Here is a 17,444-nt window from a genome sequence, read left to right on the forward strand (position 1 = left end):
GTACATAATACAAATAAAAATGATCACTCTTTTGGTTAAAACAAGTTTTAGTTGATAGGTAACAGAACAAAATTGTTTATTCTCCTTTCCTCTTTTTTCCTATTAATTTAACACACTTTGTAACTCAAAGAAAAATGACAAAAATATTTACTCCAATGCATTTTCTATCTTAGTCTAATTATATCTCTATGTAATGTCACTGAAAATCTATTTTTTCTTGGTTGGTTGATTATTTTTTTTCCCTCAAATGCTTTACAAAAATATTATTCTTCTTATAACATGTATCTCATAATTTGAGATCTGTTTTTGTTTTTTAAAGCCTTAACCACTAATAAATTATTAATATATAAATGCATTAATCTATAATGATAAAAGCATAATATGCTAATTAGACCGGACAGCCAAACGACCTTCCTGATGAAGCCACGACTGCGAGGGCCGAGCCCCTTGCACAAATTTTATGCTCAGGCCTCTAGTATGAATATATTATTAAAAGCATTAGTGAGGATAATTTCTTTATTTTTCATGAGAGTGATCTGAGTTCAAATGCCAACTCTTTCTAGCTATGTGACCTTGGCAGGTCATTTAACCTCTCTGATTGCAAGTTTGGACAAATCTATATTAACTTATTTCATCTTTCTATCAACCTATATATATCTATCTATGTTTACAGGATTTTCTTTAATCAGAAGGAGAGGGATTAGAACATCTTTTTAAATAAGAATTCCAGGAGATACTTTACAACCTGGAAGTTTGGAAAACATTGAGAATATATAATCATCAAATATTATCTTTGTTTTCAAAAAGAAGGCTTGGTAGAACAATCAGAATAGAAACTTTGAACTCAGACAAACGGAGTTTGAATCCTAATTCTATCACTTGTTGGATTAGCTTCTGAGTCTTTTAAGTAGCACTAATTCCTACCTTACAAATTGGTCCACCTTTTGGTTTCTTCATTTATCCCTGGCTACTTCTATTTATTCCTTTCCATATTTTCCCCTTAACTTTACCTTAAAATGTTATAGCTTCTAAAGTATCAGTTATGAATTTTTTTATTTCTCTCTCTATACATGGCCCCAGATAAACTATTCTTTCTTACATTGTGAAATGCTAGCTCTATGCTTTCATTTCCAAAATATATCTTAGCTCAGCCTTCTGATATCTTAAATGCAGATTCATAGGCAACTATTACTATTCCACTGAAAGAGCTCAGAGACATGCCAAAAACTTGACATGTGTTTTTGAAACAGAATTCTAAATTTCTACTTCATCCCCCCATATTACAGCTATAAACACACACACACACACACACACACACACACACACACACACACACACACACTTTGCTCTCTCAGTCTTCTCCATATGAGCACATGGTATCATCATCATCTGACTAATTACTTAAGCCAGGACCCTTCCACTTACCCCTGGCCCTTCTGATTTCCTCACTTCACCCTCACACACACAATCAAACCCTCACAAAAAAATGTATCTTAAATCTTTCTCGTTCTGTCTGTCTTTACAGCCATCACCTCAGACCTAGTCACCATCAACACATCTTTTCTGATCTATAAAAATAGCCTAACTGGTCTCCTGCCTTCCTCTTCTCTTGGATCCATTCTCCACGGCTGTCAATGTGAACTTTACATACATGAAGGAATCATGGCACTCCCTTGCTTACAACCCTCCCATAGCTCCCAATGTCCACCCAAAACAATTCAAACTCCATATCCCCCAAGACCCTGAAATGATCTGACCTCTCCTTACTTCCTCTGTCTCACATTCCGTTATTCTCCCTTGCGCTATATCTACCCTGGTTTTCTTTCCATTTTCTGAGAAACCAATATCATCTTTGTCTAAGGGCTTTTGAGCTTTTGTGTTATCCTCTTTTTTGCTTGGCTGGATCTTCATTTCCTCTAAGTCATAGGTGAGATATTAACTCCTCAAAAAATCTCTGACCTCTAAGCTAAGCAGACAACCATACATTATTAGTGATCCTTTCCACCTATGGCACTTTTCACAATTTGTAATTATATATTATATATTCATATGTTGATCTACTTGTTTGTTTTCTGTCTCCCTCCTTTGTCTATTATAGTTTATCAATATACTAGTGACCCAGCACATGAAATCGCGTGAGACCCAGACCCGTGGGAAATCGCGCGAGACCCGGGACCACAGACCCCACTGCGCCGCGGGACTCCCCCAAGTCCCACTGTGCCCCGAGACCCAGAGTCAAGTCCCTGTCCACCCGCGCAAGCTTTGCTGCACACACAGCCTCCTGGTGACAGGTCTTTGGTCCTTATAGCGCTAGGGCCATTGGATTTTTATAATATAGATACTCAGTGCTTGCAACAGCCTAGCATTTTATGGGTTCTCCCAATATAAATATTTAAATGTATGAATGAATCTAATAAATAGTAGACATGGTTCCTCCCTGCCCCCAACCCCAACACCACCCCAAGTTCAGTAGAGTGGTAAAAATGTAAAGAATCTAAAACCTTGATTCTAAGTCTGGCTTCACCACTTTCAAGTCACACAACTACTTTAAAATACAGTGCATTACTAGAAATTACCCCTTGTTCCCGAGAGGAGGGGCATAACATGCCAGAGTGGGCCCACAATGAGAAGCACCAGGGTTGGTCAGGAGGCAGAGGGAGAGAGAGGAAAAAGCTATAGGCAAGAGCTTTATTGTGCTTTCTTCCAGAAGGAATGGGGGAGGAAGAATAAGTAGGTTTAGGGTTGGCTTGTATGAATCATTTCAGCAGGCCTGGAGCAGATGAGCTGTCCTAGTGTCTGGTACTTGGCCCTCAGTAGGTGAAGTGTGAGAGCCTGAAGCTGGTGGCAGTTGGAGTATGGGCTCTGGATGGGTTGGTTTGTATTTGAAAATAGTCACAGATGAGTTGTTTACTATCCCTAGGAACTGTCCAGCCCTGGGAGGGGTGGTCTTTCCTGGGTCAGCAAGGCCCCAGATGTCGAAGCATCAGAAATACCAAACATTAAAGACATGATTAATACAACGACTTTGATGGGTAAGCCCTTGGACATGACTGAATCTCAGATTTCACATCTGAACAGTGGAAAAAATAATGTTCTTTTCTCTACCTCAAAATTGGCAGAAAACAGATGTGAAGCTACATTGAAAACACTAAACCCACTTACGAAGATATTTTATTCTTTCAAAAAAAACAGCACATCGAGGGAGCACATCTTTCACAGCGTTGATGTATTTTTAGTCTTGTTTGCTCCACTCTCCTCCACCCCTCTGTGAGACTGATGGTCTGTTTACAAGGGAGAGTTGACTAGAGCTGGAGGAGAAAGGCTAGTCAGAAGCCAGGGAGGAGAGTGACACTAAATAGGCCTGGCCTCATTAGCATCAACTTTAAAAATCTTAGCTAAGCAGTCACTGTCATAACTCAAGGACATGAGAGGAGTCTCCAAACCATATATCCGTAGTAGCTATTTGAAAGCATTTCTTTTTTTTTTACCATGAAAACTCATTAAAATAAGAAAGTGAAAGATCAAATAAAATAAGTAGAAATATTAGTGGGAGAATTTTCTAATTATTTGAAGCAATAGCATATCTATGTTAAAAGGAATTTTAGAAACTTGATTAGATTATTAATATTTATGTAAAAACAAGTGGAGAAAGGGACCTCCAATTCATCAGCCCCTCTCATTTCTTCACTCTCTTCTACATAAAGTTCAGATTGCAAGTTAATCACAAATTTGAAAGTTTGATCTCAGGAAATAGGTAAATTTCTGTCAGACCACTTCTATCCTATAAAATAAAAGGCTAATATGCAAATCGACCGAATGGTGGAACAACCAGTCGCTATGATACGCACTGACCATCAGGGGCAGACGCTCAATGCAGGAGCTGCCCCCTGGTGGTCAGTGCACTCCCACAGAGGGAGCGCCACTCAGCCAGAAGCCCGGCTCACAGCTGGTGAGCGCTGCAGCGGTGGCGGGAGCCTCTCCTGCTTCTGCAGCAGCAGTAAGGATGTCCAACTGACGGCTTAGGCCCGCTCCCCATGGGGAGCCATCAGTTGGACATCCCCGAGGGCTCCCGGACTGTGAGAGGATACAGGCCAGGCTGAGGGACTACCCCCACCCCAGAGCACAAATTTCATGCACCGGGCCTCTAGTTTTCTCTATAAAGTAGGAGTGACTTTCAGATTCTGAGAGGGTAATGAAAGGAAGAGAAGAATTAGAACTTTGAGGGGAGAGGAAAAATTTTAAATAGGCATTGTTTGTGTGGGGAGGGAATGATTCTTAAGATTGTTGGTTTTATAGAGGATCTGCTATTTTGTGTTACTAATATTCTTGTACATTCCTAACTTCCTTTTCTCTTCCAACCCTGGGTGGGTTCAACTCAATGCTCTGAACAGCTGAGCTTTGATAAAATTACACAAAACAAGGTTGGAATGTCTGGGTGGGGGGAGATTTTTAAAAAAAATCCTTAATTGAAGCAATCACTTTATCTAGAAATCCTATTAGGTTTGTCTGACCAACTCACCTCTCCCACTAAACTCTCCACATGTCTACTGCAAATCTTAAAATTCTCTTTCTTTCTAACACCCATTTAATAGGTTAACTTAAAAAAATAGAAGCTCTCAGCTAGGAGCATGTCCATTTCCCTGAGACCAAGCATACAAACCTATTTCATCAACAACCATTCTGTTCTCTCTCCTGCTTTGAACAAGGACAACTTGCTCCTATCCAAGGTCGACTTATTTCCTTCTGGGGAACATACACTGTTACTCTTATAATTCAACTTCACACTGTTAGTAAATGCTCTCAATCTGTCCTATTAAAACAAATAAACAATAAAGCAAAAATCCCTCAATATTTCAACCCTTTTTAGTAATTGACTCTCTTTCTTCCTTTTCACAACCACATTTCTCAAAACCCTCATCTATTCTCTATTTTTTAATTTCTCACTTTCTGTGCACTTCCAATAATTTTCAGTCTGGCTCTTTGCTTATGTATCTCCCCAGTACCAACTATCTCCATGTCATTAAAGCCTGTAGATTTTTCCTAGTATTCATCTTACCTTACTTAGAATAATATTCAAATTTCTTGATACTCCCTTGTAAATAAATTACCTCTCAGAGGATTCATTTACAAATATTCTCCAGATTTTTCCCCTACCTCTCTGAGTGTATTGACCAAATCTTCAAGTTTTTCTCATCTGCCTACACCAACAAATAACAGCGTTCTTCAAGACTCAGCCTGAGTTCTCATATCTTCTCACCTAATACTCTGTCCTTGGAAAAGCTCATTTGTAACTGTATCTTTATTTACTGCTCTTTTTCAGAAGACTCATAGATAAATACCTATTTTCATCCTAAACTTCTTTTCTTAGCTACAGACCTGCATATCCAAAAGCCAACTTGATTCTTTTTAAATAACTCATAGAAATGTCAAAGTAGACAAGGTCACAACCAAACCTCCTGATCTTCCCTGAACCTGACTCTCTTCTAGCTTCCCATCAGAGTCAATGGCTCACCACAATTCCCGTAATTCAAAGCAGAAATGGAGGAGTCCTCATTGGCGTCTCTCACATCCTTCCTCATCCAGCTGTATGAGTTTCATCTCCTATAGATTTCTTTAATCTACCCAGACCTCTCCATCTTTTCATTATCGTGCTGGTCTAAGCTATCACCATCTTTTGCTTGACTAGTCTATAGCACACATTTATTTTCATCTACTCTGGTTCCTCTCCAAGTCCCACAGTAATTACCATCTTCATTCCCTGATTAAAACTCTTGGATAACTTTCCACTGCATTCAGGATAGAGGCAGGATCCCTGCATGAACTTCCCCATAACTGTGGCCTCCTGCCCTGTCTGGTCTTACCCACATGCCACTGCCATCTCTCAACAGGTCTCTGGCTTACCTCCAGCCCATGTGTTCACCAAGCTCTCTCACAATCTGGAATTGGTATATGCCAGTCAGTCCCTTCTCCTACTTTGCTGAAATAGCTCCTGTTTATCCTTCAAATCTCAGCTCAAATATCGCTTCTTTAGAGGAGATTTTCATGACCATTTTGATTGAGTAAAATAGTTCTATTTTTCTTTGATCACTTATCAGAGAACTACATTTACAGACTACATCTGCCACTTGTCAAAGTCTTCCAATCTCTCTCCACTCTTAAATGATTGATCACCCTGGTTTATGGTAACACACACGCACATCCAAGAATCAGATCATTAATAACATCATTGCCAATATTTGTATATGTAATTTCAGTGGTGGTTCTAAGGCATTTTTTCCTTTTAATTTAAACCTTAATACTAATTCCCATTTATTCTTATTATTCATCCTTATAATTAATTAAGAAGTATTTATTAGACTCTATTCCCTGCCAAAGTCTATAATATCTGACAACATACGTAATTCTTACATTGGTACTCTATAAAAACGGAAACAATATTTTAAAAATTGAACAAAGACATTGCTTCTATGTACCTTAATAGTTATAATACATTATAGGCGTTGGGTATTCCAATAGGTGAGACAAGTGCTTATTAAAAACTACAAACACAAAATAATAAAATGTGAAACCGAGCCATTATTGTCAGAACTAAAAATTATTTTCTTTGCCACCTCATATTTGCTAATAAAAGACATCCTCTGAGAAAATGTGAAAGAGATGATCAATGGGGAATTTTCTCAAAATTCTAAGGAGAGATCAAGCACTGGAAATATAGGGCAGCATGAGCAGGATGCATAAGATAGATGAGAATTCTATACATGGTCCAATAAGGGTTGAAAATGACCCTTGATGAAAGGATAGCTAATCATAGAGTAAACGAGGAAGAGCTGCTCTGTTTTAGCAGAATCCTAGGGATCTAGGGTTAGGGCTTCAACATATGGATTTGGGGGGACACCACTCAGCCCATAACACAAGGCAATATATGTCAGGGATTTTCTTTAACAGGGACCCTCTAATTCCTAAAAGTAAACACGTGATGGGACTTTATATGGTAAATGCCTCAAATTAATCTCATTACTCTGCTATTATCTATAGATCAGAGGCCTGATGCCTTGAGACACCCACAGGCATATTTATAGGGGGAGCAGTCTGACAGAGTTGGGTGCTAAGGAACTTTATAAACTTGTATTAAGTTTCCTGAATTTACACTTCCGTCTGTGTTCATTATTATCTTTCTTCTTGGGAAATCACACGGTGGCTATTTACACACGGTTTAAACACCCAGTTAGTTATTTTCTGTCGTTCATCCACATAACCAATTATTTCACTGCATTAAATGCTTTCAAATTGCTATAACCAGTCAAGTCAGAGACATTTGCCAAGCTTGTTTATAAGTGAATTCTTTTTATATCAACATGGAGCAACAGTATCAGCAAAAACCTTAAATGAAATGCTCCAGTAGTTTAGGCAGCTTGTGTTTATAAACTCAGACTTAAGAAACCGCTGCTTAAATTTAGTTATAAAATCTTAAAAGATTTGAAAAACATTAGGCCAGCATAACTTTTATAAATTCACTTTCAAAATTGGACCCAGAGTTTGTTGTTGTTTCCCCATTACTAGATAGAAAATACATAGTTGTTCATTTTAGGAAATTAGAAAAGAAAGAAGAAAAATTGAACTCACACCTCTCAATGCCAAGGATATTTCTGGGCAATGACAGAGGAGAGAGAGCCTGTGATACCAGTACATCCTCTCCAGAGAAGCAGGTTTGTAAGGTATGGATGTTGCATGTGTTTTTAATGCTAATCTCTATATATAAAAGCCTAAGTGACCTTTACAACCGGTTGCCATGATGTGCACTGACCACTAGGGGGCAGACACTCAATGCAGGAGCTGCCCCCTGCTGGTCAGTGCGCTCCCACAGCCAACCTCCCCTGCTGGCCCTGATCAGCCTCGATCGGCCCCGATCGCTGCCAGGCAGAGGAACCCCACCCGTGCACCAGGCCTCTAGTATTAAATAATATTCAAAATATATCAGGATAAAAGCAATATCCATCCACTCCTAAGTATTTGTCCAAGGGAAATAAAAACTGTTGTTTCTACAAAAACCTATCCATGGAATATTTGTAGCAGCTCTGTTCTTCATAACCAAAGCTGGAAACAACCCAGATGCCCCTCAACTCGGAAATGGATAAACTGTGGTACAGCCATACAATAAAATACTATTTAGCAATAAAAAGAAACAAACTGCCAAGATGTACAGCATGGATGAATCTCAGATACATATTGTGAAATGAAACAAGTCAGTCTGAAAAGGTTACATGCTATGATTCCATTTATATGACACTAGAGGCCTGGTGCATGAAATTCATGCACAAGGGGGCTGTCCCTCAGTCCAGCCTGCACCCTCTCTCATCTGGGACCCCTCAAGGGATGTCTGACTGCCCGTTTAGGCTCAATCCCACTAAACGGGCAGTCGGACATCCCTCTCACAATCCTGGACTGCTGGCTCCCACCCCCTCGCCTGCCTGCCTGCCTGATTGCCCCTAACCGATTCTGCCTGCCAGCCTGATCACCCCCTAACCACTCCCCTGCCAGCCTGATCAATGCATAACTGCTCCCCTGCTGGCCCGATTGCCCCTAACTGCCCTCCCCTGCTGGCCTGGTCCCCCCTAACTGCCTTCCCCTGCAGGCCTGGTCCCCCCTACCTGTCCTCCCCTGCAGGCCTGGTCCCCCCTACCTGTCCTCCCCTGCAGGCCTGGTCCCCCCTACCTGTCCTCCCCTGCAGGCCTGGTCACCCCTAACTGCCCTCCCCTGCTGGCCTTATCACCCACAATTGCCCTCCCCTGCAGGCCTTGTCCCTCCCAACTGCCCTCCCCTACTGGCCATCTTTTGGTGGCCATCTTGTACCACATGGGGGCGGCCATCTTGTGTGTTGGAGTGATGGTCAATTTGCATATTACCTCTTTATTATATAGGATTCTGGAAAAGGCAAAGCAATAGGGAGAAAAACAGATTCGTGAGCACTAGAACTCAACAGTTGAGGGAAGACTTGACCACAAGAGATAGCACGTGGGAATAATTTTTAGGGAGCGGAGTAATTAAATTGTTCTGAACTTTGATTATGATGTTTCTGTGACTCTATGCATTGCTCAAACTCATGGACGTGCACATCAAAAAGAGTACATTTTACCATGTATAAATTAAATATAGATCTAAAACATATTTGCACAAGGGTGTGTATTACAGGCCTGTCTTTGTATTTTGTTTATATATGTGTGATATCTGTACTATATATCATAAAATTCACACAATGATGCAAGCTTGTACATGCATATAAACCATTCCTGGCAGTGTACAAGGAAATGTTCAGTGTGGTCGCCCCTAAGGATAAATGTTAGGGGTGCCACGGTGGAAGGGGCTCTTGATTTTCATGTACATATTCTTATACTGTTTACCATATCACTATAGCACTTTTCAATTAAAAAAAAACACTAATCTAGTTTTACATCCCACATATGAGTGAAATCATGTATTTCTTGACTTTTTCCATCTGATTTATTAACCAATGTCACCCTGATAAATGTAATAAAATAAAATATTGCATAAAAACACTAATCTATAAGAATATACAGGGGTAGGCAAAGGTAGGTTTATAGTTGGCCATATGGAGAATAATACAATAATTAATAATACAAAATAAACTGGGTTTTGTGAACTCAAAGCTGTCAAGCTACTTTGCCCACCCCTGTCTAAACATTTGGTGTTGCAATTTGGGAGCCTTGTTCAGTACATTTTCCTTTCTGGCTAGACAAACTAAATATCCTCTTTCCTTGAGTCATGGTGTAATTAGGTTGTGGAAAGGTTCTGTAAGTTACTCAGCGATGAAAGCTGTCTGAACACTGGGCTTGCACACTCTCCCTGCTCCACGGGAGAGTCTAACAATGACTCCCTGGTGAGCAGTACCAGCCAAAAATCAATGAGGGAGGAGCAGCAGGCTGCTCCTGGGTGGAAACTGCCTCGGTTCCATCAATAGCAGGCAGCACAACATTGGGAAGTCAAAAGGACTCAGACCACTTCGTGCAGCATGGTCACCAGCTAAAACTTTATATATACAAGGATGTCTATTAAACTCTCCATTTAAACTGCCAATGCACGTATTTCAGATGTAGAATTAACTTGTCATCAAGAAAGCTTTAAGCAGCTGCTGTGCAGCGGGGCTTTCCGACGTCTCAGGTGACTGGACACAGCCATGGCCTGGTCCTCCAGGGTTATTTGGGATGCAAGGAAACAGCGACTTGCCCTACCAGTGATGCATCTCAGACAGCCAACAAGCTTAATCATGTTTGGAGAAGAAAGTTCTAGAACAGTACTAAATAAAAAGTATCGAAGATTTTTTTTTAATCTACATGTCTATAGGATGTATCTATATATATATAAAAGGCTAATATGCAAAGTGTCCCCATGGGAGATCAACCGGGAGACCGGGAGTTCAATCAATCTCTCTGATGTGCGCTGACCACCAGGGGGCAGCGCAGAGCAAAGGAAAGCCCCTGATCGGCCCTGATCGCTGGCCAGGCCTAGGGACCCTACCCATGCATGAATTTTGTGCACCGGGCCTCTAGTATATGAATGACTATGCATTTCCAGGTGTTCTATGCTCCCTTGATTATTTCATAGGGAAGTTTCTATTTTATTCTGCCTATCTTTCCGTAAAGGGAGACTGTGTTGATATAGTAAGTAGGTGGGAAAACAGCTGAGTTACCCAGTGTTAAAATGGAGCTACTGTTGTGCAGGAACACATCTGGGTATCATCCTATAAGCTAAGAATTTTGCTAGTTGGAACGTGATGCTCAAAACTCGGATTTTGTTGTTGTTGTTGTTAATTTTATTTGTTTATTTTAACCTTTAATTGAGAAGCTTAATTCTCACACAGAAGAGTACATGAAATATAAATGAAGAGCTTCATATTACCAGAATTTATCAGATGATTTGTGCTGCAAATAGTTTTCCAAATATTTGCCTATTTCAAGTTTACAAGATAGTCTTCTATGTCTGCTTTTGGAAGCACTATAGTTTTAATTTTATGCTGAAGGTTATCAAGTTTATGGACATAGAATTGCTCATAGTAGTTCATAGTATGCCTTTATTATTTTAATGTGCATGAGATCTGTAAAGATATCCCTTCTTTTATTTTTGATATTAGTAATTTGTGTTCTCTCTTTCATTAGTTTGGCTAGAGGTTTATCAATTTTATGGATCTTTTCAAAGAACTAGCTTTTGGGTTTATTGATTTTATTGATTTATATACTGATTTCTTGTTTTCAATTTCTGTTCCAGTTGATTTCTGTTCCAATTCTTATTTCTTTTTTTTTTTTCTGCTTACTTAGGATTTAATTTGCTCTCTTTTTTCTAGTTTTTAAGGTATAATCTTAGATTACTAACTTTATATTTTTCTTCTAATATATTCATGTATTGCTATAAATTTCCTTCCAAGCATTGCTATCATCAAATCCCAAAAATATTGATAAGTTGTTTTCTTTTCATTTGGTTCAAAATAATTTTTTAAATCTCTTGAGATTTTTTTCTTTGATTCATGTATTATTTAAAAGTGTGTTATTTAACCTCCATGTATTTTTTGTATTTTCCATCTATCTTTCTAGTTTAATTCTATTGTTGCCTGAGAATAGATATTATACGGTTTCTATTCTTTTAAATTTGGTAAAGTGTGTTATATGGCCCAGAATGTGATCTATTTTGTTGAATGTTCCATGTGAACTTGAGAAGAATGTATATTCTGCTGTTGTTGAATAAAGTAGTCTACAAATGTCCATTATACCCAGTTGATTGATGGAACTAATTTAATATTGTATGTCAACTGTAATTGAAAAATAAAAATTATTTTAAAGTCAAAAATGTTTATTGGTCAAAGATAATAAGAAGGCTGGTCTAAACAAGAGTTGGGAAACTAGAGCACCTCTTGACTAGAGAAACTGCAAAATCCCAATGCAAAGGGTGCAAATAGAGAAAGAACTTGGGGTGGTTTTGCAATCAGTCCATCACATACTCAATGCAATAGTATGAAAGAGGTCAGAATGGTTCATTTTTAGTCACATTACATGATTCCTTCTCCTTTATCCTTACACAATGTAATTATATCTGAATTATCCATTATTAGAGGAAATTACCAGTATATACAAGACAATAGGCAAAAGAAGATGAAGTAATCTCAAATCTACTAGTATGTTTCATACAAAATAAACTCTGGGAATGATCCTCTATCTTTCCTGGTACATAACATTTAATTTGGAATTCATCAGTTACAATGAGATTACCCAGTGCTGCCTGAGGTTCGGCCTGGACTAGCTATTGTGTTTCCTGGGAACCATGCCAAAAACTCAACTATATATGAAGCCCCAGAGTATGAAGGTATCATTCTAGAACTTCTGTTTCAGAATAAGGTCAAAGAACTGGGCAGAGCCCTAGCCGGTTTGGCTCACTGGATAGAGCATCGGCCTGGGGACTGACGGGTCCCAGGTTCAATTCCGGTCAAGGACATGTACCTTGGTTGCGGGCACATCCCTAGTAGCGGGTGTGCAGGAGGCAGCTGATTGATGTTTCTCTCTTATTGATGTTTCTAACTCTCTATCCCTCTCCCTTCCTCTCTGTAAAAAATCAATAAAATATATTTAAAAAAAAAAAAAAAGAACTGGGCAGAACCCCTGCCCTTAAACTGCCCTAAGGGGCCCTTGCCTTTGCTGTGACATGATCTTCACAAGACTTCAGCCTCTGTGTCTCTAATGACCTTTAAATTACTGGTTATGGGTCAGCCATTCAGGGATTTGTCTAAACCCTTCTTAACCCACTTAAACTTTCAGCCAGTACAATCTTCCGGGAATATCAGGTTTCAGAAGTTTTTTGAGAGTTCCCAACCCTCCGGCCGTAATTACGGTTCTGTGATAGAAAAGTGTTTGGCACTTACGGTTTTCAAATCCACTTACAGAAAAGACTGCAGTTCTGTGGCTTCTGTTAAAGGCAAAAAAAGAGAAAAAAAATGTGTGTGTCTCTGTCTTTATGTCTGTTTGCCTACCGGCTTTTCTATTTTGTAAGATGAATTAAGAATAATATAATTTCTTCATTAATATTATTTATTTGCTTTACTTGTTTACATATACAGTATTCTAATACAGTTGGTGAAACTTTCTTTTCTCCAGCTATAAAAGAGCAAAATTGCTTGTCACTTGGGTTTTCCCCATGTTCCCTCAGCTCTGGTGCATGAAAATAGTGAAGCAAGTTACCCATTTTATAATTATATTTTTATTCCTCTTTTAGATTTATTTTCAATTTTTCTCCTATTGGAAAAAACTCATAACCTCCTTACTTCCTGTGGGAGTTAATGGCTGCTGAGGATAATAACCAGCATAATACTGTAAAGTATAATAATATCTCTACAATTCCCAGAAAGAAACAATTTGATAGTCAAGAGTTTGAGCTCTAGAGTTTAAGTGAAAAAAAAATTAAACAAAAATAAATACATCTATATATATAAAAGCCTAATATGCAAATTGTTCCCCTCGGAGTTCAACAGGGAGACTGATTGCTCACTATGACATACACTGACCACCAGGGGCGGCGCAGAATGAAGGGAGACCCCAGCTGGCAGCCCTGATCATTGGCTAGGCCTAGGGACCCTACCTGTGCACAAATTTTGTGCACTGGGCCTCTAGTATAATATAATCCTATCTGACTTATACCTATTATTAAGTATAATGTATTAGAGGAAATGATGTAGAAGAAAATAGGCAAAGAAGCAAGAAGAAGTCATCTCAAGCCAAGATTTCTTACAAAATAAACTCTAGGAATGATCTCTCTTTCCTGGTAATAATACTTAACTTGGAATTTATTAGTCAGCATGTTTTTGTTTTGGATTCTACATCATCCACCTTTTGTTTTAAGGATGTCAACTCCCCTTATCCTGCAGCTAAATGTTTACTTTCATGCAGTAGAGTATGGAATTCATTATGGAGATTTCAATCCTAAATCTTTCTGTCTGAAACTGTTTAAAGTTCAGACTTTAGTTATAGTGTCCTCCAAATATTTTTCTAAAGTTCTACTTATAAATTTCCTAAATTGCCTCTCAAGTTAAACATTCTGTAATGAAATGTCAAAATGTTTATTCTCCTCCAAAACACATTATAATTCTAAAAATGTATATATATGTATATATATATACATATATTTTACATATATATATATATATGTAAAATATTATCTGCTTGGTGCTTTGTTACTCTTCACCACCTTATGGTAAGTAATATCTCCTTATATTTTCATTCATTACTCAAGTAAAGACCTTATCAAGTTAGTTAAACAACAGAAATATCTTAAGAACCAAAGAAACTTACTAGAACAGGGAATTATCTGTGTTTCCAAATGCCAAGCTAACACACGTGAAGAATCTGACCCATCAACATTTTAGACCGCCATTGTTGCCATTGAAAGCTAATCTCACGAAGCTTTGAGGAAGTTCTGTCTGAACCAAGTGTGTGTGTGTGCTATTTGGAGAAACAATAACCAGACTGCCTTTAATGGTACATTTAGTTAAGGAAGTATTCTTCTTGGGATCCCAAGAATTTACTAGTAGCTCCTAGTAAGAATTCATGCTTCATCTCTATTTACAAATGTGCTCCTTATTCTCAAATGCTAGCCTCCGTGTCTGGGCATCTAGATCAGAAAAAGATCTCCCACCTTTGAAAAATGCTGGGGGCTATGAATGCAGATCACCAATCAGGATCTCCACTTCTTATAAGATGAATTCCTTTAGGGGCCCCTGGGGGCCTAAGTTGGAGCCACCTTAATCTGTCACAGAAGTTCATTATGACAACAGTGAATCACAAAAGAAAGCTGGTTGAGATCTTGATCATTTTCTTCCCTTATCCTTTGTGTGAATTTATCTTCTACTTCCTCATGCCCACATATATATACTTCCATAGACCAATGAAAATTGAGGCAAGCAATCTTTGTCAAAACACAAAAAGATGCTGTTACCTATTTCCCCTGAAGCAATGGGTACCTATGTACCTTGAAATTATTTTCAAGAGGAATAATACGATTGATTCTGCCAATAGCAGCACAAATCTGCTCTAATGTGGTTTACTGTCTGCAGCTCTGGACATAAAAGTGGATATCATAATTTTAAATTCTGCCTTGCTAATCAGCATCCAATGGGGACCATGGCAGTGCCTCCCAATCATTTTCAGGTTATAGTACACATAAAAAATGATTATGTCTCTATGACACACAGGATAAACTGGAATGGATTTGGGAGGGATCTAAATAGGGCTTGGTAAAAAAAAAAAGTTACATTTGCAGCATAATACAGCAATGTGAGAAAAATAGAATAAAAGTGATAGAGAAACAATATTAACAAGTGAATTTATATGGAACTTATAAATAAAGGCTTTTCAATTTTTTCTTTAATGAGAAACTTGAACTTACCTTCATAAAAATAGATTTTTATGGTTAGTTTTATGATTGAGCTGGCTAAGGCAATTACTAATCATGATTTTTAATGATAATATTTCTTCAAATGCTTGAGAGTCACATCAAAAACAAACTTTATTCACATATAGATAATAAAAATTTATAAAACCATTTTCCATCGTTATAGCTGTTTAAAAACAAGCAAATTGAAATTCTATTTTAAAAATCTGAAAGCACTTTCTGGCTCTCACTGACTAATAATGTGGAAATTTCTTACAGTAATGCAAGGGTTCAACCCCAAATAAGCTTTTATAAATGAGACATTTCAAAAGAACAGAGAACATCTAATTTGCAAAATATGCATCCATTTTTAGAATACAAAAGAACACTAATTTGCAAAATATGCATCCATTTTTAGAATAGTCATACTGCAGCTAGTTCATGTGCACTAACAAAACAACAAAACGACAGACAAATTCAAGAGTCCATTCCTAAAATGACACCCTCCAGGCCCTCTCTCCTGAACTCTCACCCTCATGCCTGCCCAGTTCACCTTGAGCCATGCTCTAGGTTCTGCACAAACAGCTTCAGCACCAACCTGGGCTGCTTTAGCTGGATACTAAGGTAGATTCCTACAAGGTAGAGCATCTCCTCAGTGCTCAGCAGGCATTTTAAAGCTAGGACTTCCAGATGTGACTCCTTGACCTCCTGCTTAATGGCCCAACCTAGGTGCCCCGAAGGCTAAAGAAGTAGTTCTCAAAGTGTGGTTCTCTCCCCAGCCCTGGAAAAAACAAAAACAAAAAAAACAGCAGAAGCAGCAAAACCCAAAAACTTACTAAAATGCAAACTCTCAGGCCCTGCTCAGGACTTATAGAAACTCTGGGTGTATGATCAAACATTTTGTGTATTAACAAGCTTTCCATGTTTTCTAATTCATGCTCAAGTTTGAGAATCACTGAGATTTTAAAAAATCAATATTTTAGGGAACATCTGTAACCCGTTCATAGCAAAACAATGTTGAAACGTCTTATGTGGATTTTATTGTTGTTGCTGTTAAAATTATATGTTTTTTTCCAAACTTTCGTATGAAGAGTCTTCAAGGTTGAGGGCCATATAAGGAAGTCTATGCATAATTGTAAAATTTGTTACCTAATTACTTTCTGTATACCTACATTTTCACACTTTGGCTCAATGACCCAGAGTTTTATAGCTACACATTCCATGCCCGTTGATATCTGAGCAACATAAGCAAAGTAAGTCCCTGTCCAGGTAAGGTTACCCGAGAAGGTAACATTTTTCCCCACCAAAAAGATCTCTCAATTCACCTTCCATGGAACCTAATACTCCATAACTGAATATTCTAATGTAGGGTAGGGCATTCCACCTCCAGAAATACTCCTTTAAGATGCAAATACCTTTTTGATGGGGAAAATATTGTAATTATCCATCAACACCTTAGTTTTCAAGATTAATTTTTGACACCTAGAAACACTGCGAGAGAACGGGATGTAGGACAGGAATGGTTGGCATTGAGTGAAGTGGGAAAGATTAAAAAGAGGCAGAAAAGAATAACCAGAGCAAAAGACAGCCTGAAAAGGAGAGAGTGCTAGGCACAGCATCCTGATGAGCTAAGAGGCAGCATGATCATCTTGGTTGTTTCAGTGTATGTGGAAGCAAACAGGAGTTTTAAAAAAGGAAAAAACTTCACCTATGGGTTTTCTTTTACACTAGATCAGGGGTGGGCAACCTTTTTGTGAGTGCGTGCCAAAACCAGCAAAATCTCTGACTCAAAATTCTTCTGCATGCCAACCCTAAATGTTTGAGAACATGTTACGCCTACTTGATATCTCTTAACGTGTACGTATGTGAAGAACCTTGAAGAAATAATAAAGTTCATTCGAGCGACAAAAACACAGTATATGATGATGAAAAATACATTTATTTTTTAATGTATACATGTTATGTAAAATTATTTATTTATCTAAGATGCACCTACACTGAATTTATCTGAAAAATAAAAA

Source organism: Myotis brandtii, unplaced genomic scaffold (assembly GCF_000412655.1).
Source record: "Myotis brandtii unplaced genomic scaffold, ASM41265v1 scaffold200, whole genome shotgun sequence".
NCBI classification, from domain to species: Eukaryota; Metazoa; Chordata; class Mammalia; order Chiroptera; family Vespertilionidae; genus Myotis; species Myotis brandtii.